Source organism: Pantherophis guttatus, chromosome 1, assembly GCF_059756535.1.
Source record: "Pantherophis guttatus breed Tessera chromosome 1, ASM5975653v1, whole genome shotgun sequence".
Classification (NCBI taxonomy): Eukaryota; Metazoa; Chordata; class Lepidosauria; order Squamata; family Colubridae; genus Pantherophis; species Pantherophis guttatus.
Genome location: NC_142063.1, coordinates 316,906,109 through 316,910,331, shown reverse-complemented (window position 1 = coordinate 316,910,331; position 4,223 = coordinate 316,906,109). Strand labels below are relative to the sequence as shown.

At 39.0% G+C, this 4,223-nt stretch overlaps 1 long non-coding RNA gene across 1 annotated transcript; it reads left to right on the top strand.

Annotated features, from left to right (window-relative positions):
- The first annotated feature begins 477 nt into the window (after positions 1 to 477).
- On the top strand, positions 478 to 3,089 carry LOC132712068 (uncharacterized). The gene is made up of 3 exons (XR_009622778.2): positions 478 to 649; positions 2,551 to 2,653; positions 2,881 to 3,089. It is a non-coding gene; the product is annotated as an uncharacterized LOC132712068 (long non-coding RNA).
- Positions 3,090 to 4,223: the final 1,134 nt, after the last annotated feature.

Below are 4,223 nucleotides of genomic sequence, written 5' to 3'. Positions count from 1 at the left end.
AAGAGAATGCCAGGACAGTTACACCATGTCCAATGTTTTAATATGTGTGTAATAAAGCTTTACTTAAAAAAAACAGTGTCTGTATTTGCAAAACATACTAAGCTAATACAAATAAAGAGTAATAGCTGTGATTCTTTTAAAAAAATGCATCCTGCTTTCCCCAGCATATAGTATGCCTGGCTGTTTAAGGGATTGGGATTGTCCAGTAGGTTGGAGGTGCTAGGTAAGGTAAGGACAATCTCTTGTAATAGAGATGCAAGAAAAGTATTTTGAGCTATTCTGCCTGATATTGTTTGCATTCATATAAAGCATTGCAAAGCATTGATATAAACAGGAAGAGGCTCTCAAGGAAAATACTGTGCAAAAAGAAAGGTGGAAGAGAAAAATGTTGTGGTTCATGTGGCAGAAAATACCTTAAATCCGTTTTGATCAACTATTATTTTATCTCACGACTATAGACTCCATTGTGGAAAATAACACCATTTCCGTCTACCACCATGGATATCTTCAGGATAGTGAGTCAAGAGGCAGCCAACATAAGCAACTTCTTCCTTACATGTTGACTACCAGCAGAAAGATGAGTGCCGGGACAAGATTTCTCCTTCAAAATATTTCAAATACTGAATTCAGCACATTTTAAAGTGCTGCGGTATGGCTGTATTAGGGTTTTTTTTATATTTATTTATTTTGTCGAGTACATATTAGATAATATATATAAGTATAAGCATGAATTGAATACATAAAATGAATACAATTAACAGAAACATTAAGACAGGGACAGTAAGCGCACTGGTGCTCTTATGCACGCCCCTTACAGACCTGTTAGGTCACCTCCATGAGTTATTTAGAAAAAATATAAAGATAGAATAAAAAATTTAAACCAGACATAAATTGTTCACAAAGCCCTTACACTATTGATCTGGTCCAAAACAAAACTGAAATATTTTCCTACTCTATTGATATAAAACTAATTCAAAAAAGATTATTTTCATATTTATTGCACATGTCAGTGGATTTTCAGGAAAGTTGGAAATCATTGCAGTGTCGCTTGTTTAAAGGGACTCTGACATGCACTGTATAATTCCTCTATTCTTGTCCTGTTTAGTTTAAGATCCTAATTAATGGGCTTATTGATATGTTACATTATAAAATAAAATCTTAATATGTTTTGGAGAAGGGAAATAAAGTTTAGAGATGTTTAATAAAAAGTATGGCCTCTTCAGATACCTCGTAGTTGAAGCAGCAGCAGGAGACATCTATTGTACCAAGCACTGACTGACTATGCAACTGGTAGAATCCAGCTCTCCTTCTCAGTTTCAGTTCGGCACTCTGGGTGGCTAAGAATCTCCATAGACAGTTTGAGTTATTTTAAAAAAGTAAAGATGGGATGAAAATAAATAGTAATCATCTAGTGAATCTATTTGTGTTGAATTTATAAAAAAGAGAAGAGATTGGAATATTAATTCATTGATTCACTATTCTCAATAGAACTTCACTGGGGGTTTTGTTGTAGCTTGTTTTCATTGTTTTGTTTTGTTTTAGTTTTGGTTTACCAAATTCTCAACAAAATACGTTCTACTTGAATAAAGAGGAACAATAGAGAGCCAGTTTTATCTAGTGATTAAAGCAAAAGGCTAGATACATGGAGGCTGAGATCCCGCCTGAGGCATAAAAGCCGGCTGGGTGAATTTAGATCTCTCTCTCTCTCTCTCTCTCTCTCTCTCTCTCTCTCTCTCTCTCTCTCTCTCTCTCTCTCTCTCTCTCTCTCTCTCTCTCTCTCTCTCTCTTCCCCCATCCCTCCCTTCCTCTCCCCCTCCCCCTCCCTCCCGCTCCCACTCCCCCTCTCCCTGAACCTCTGCACATAGTTGCTGTTGTGGAGAGTAAAGGAGGAGGAAAATAACTTCACTACCTTAAGTTATTTTCTAAAAAATAAAGATGGGATAAAAGTAAAAAAAAAAAAACAAATCATCTAGTGAATCTATTTCTACTTAATATGGAGAAAAGAAAGAAGAAATTGCAGCAAAATGTCACAAATGCACTGTTTTTTGAAAGAAGAAAAGAGGAGTGTTAGAAAAGTAAAGAGATGGGAAGAAAGCCAAAGGAAAATCAGGTCCTGTAGTTCAAAGGGGGTTCAACATTTTCACCCAAGGTCTCCATCCAAAACACCAAGGAGAACCAACAATTCTAAGTCTGGGTTATTTCCTAGCAAACAAGGATCCATGGTTATAATGGGAAGAAATATATCACAGCAAGGTCTTCCCTTGGTATAAACCAGAATTTTTTCCTTATTATCTTAATAGATGCAGGCATGACAGCCAATTCAATTCTAAGCCATGTTTCAAATTTGGCTTCAGATCAAATTTATTTAGGCTGCTGCAGAAAATGGATTCCTCTGATTAGAGGAAACTCCCTGAAGTTGTAGGAATCTTGCAATTCTGTAGAAGATGGTGTATTGGAAGAGAACAGGAATCTAAATATCAAATAGATATCAATAGATATCAAAAGTGTTTTTAGTCATCATTCACATTTCTCCTCTTTTTCTTTTTATAGGGATTGCCGGCCAATGCTGTCCTGCTAAAGACTGCTATGCCATTCATTTCCCTGGCTGTTATAAGGAACTGATGTGTCCAATGGGTTGGTGGTGCTGTCCACGGTAAGAACAATTTCTTCTAATAGAGATGCCAGAGAGTTGTTGCTATTTGAGCTATTCTGCCTAATATTGTTTGCATTCATAAAGCATTGCAAAGCATTGATGTGAATAGGAAGAGGGTTTCAAGGAAAATGCTGTGAAAAAAGAAAGGCGGGAGAGAAAAATGTTGTGGTTCATGTGGCAGCAAATACCTTAAATCCACTTTGATCAACTATTATTTTATCTCACAGCTATAGACTCCGTCCTGGAAAATAACACCATCACCATCTACCACCATGGATATCTTCAGAATCTGGCCAATGATCTGACACCATTGCTTGCTTTCTCTTCCTCTTTCTTTACATAAATCAAATTGCTCCCTTCAAACTCTGAAACCTTTATGCATTGAAGTAAAACTTGGCAAATATTTCTTGAAATAAAGCTAAATGAGCATTGCAGATATTGTGCAACTTCTTTAAGAGGCACTGCAGGCAGCATATTCACATCACTATGAGTGTGTGTGTGTGTGTGTGTGTGTGTGTGTGTGTGTGTGAGAGAGAGAGAGAGAGAGAGAGAGAGAGAGAGAGAGAGAGAGGGAGGGAGGGAGGGAGGGAGGGAGGGAGAGAGAGATATCTATTCCTTGCCACTGAGGCCTTCCAGCTGATGTGGTTCTTGGTTAATAGTACAACCAAACTTAAAACTATAACCTAAGACCCTGCAATGGAACATAAAAGAATCTCTTAAGATTCTTTTTTGTTGATGTTAAATACCACAGGATACTACTTAGAATAAGAATGACTTTGTGTGATGACTCAATATCAGCATAGACTGATATTCATGTCCATGTTCATATTCATACCTGCTATCTTGTACATGTTTGACAAACAAACAAACAAACCAATAAACAAACAAACAAACAAACAAATAAATAAATAAATAAATGTGCTCCGGGGCCTTTAAGAGCAGTGGAAATCGGCCATCACGCCACACGACCCCCAAGGCAGCTCCGCCGAGTGGACCCACTGCCCAAGGAGCATGATCTGGGGACGGCTTCGCCCAGCCCGGCCCGGGCAAGGCCAGAAGGTGTGAATTCCCTAACTCCAGTTCAGCCAGCCGTGGATGGGACGTCAGGCACAGATTGCTGTGAAAGACCAGGAGCAAAGACACACACGCACGCACACAAAACCTACATGCACAGCAGTACTGGTGAGGTTTTTAGTGAGCAGCACAGGAAACCAGACTTGCCTTCACAGGTAGAAAACCTTCCTACAGATGGAAAAACACCAGGAGTATGCGCACGCTTCTTTTTGCATTTGCTCCTGGCATTTTTCCATTTGGAAGACGGAGAGGAGTTATTAGTTAAAAATGCTTTAAAAAGTAAAAAAAAGTTGGTCACGGCCACCCAGTCACATGACCACCACCAAGCCATGCCCACCAAGCCACGCCCACAGAACCAGTGGCAAAAAAAATTAGATTTCACCACTGAGGATAACTTCAGGTCCTCTATTATCTCCTCCCATTCTGTTGGTGTGAGGGGAGGGGAGGAAGGCTTGCTGGCATTTTCCACATGCCTTTGCTTTTGCTGTAACTGCTT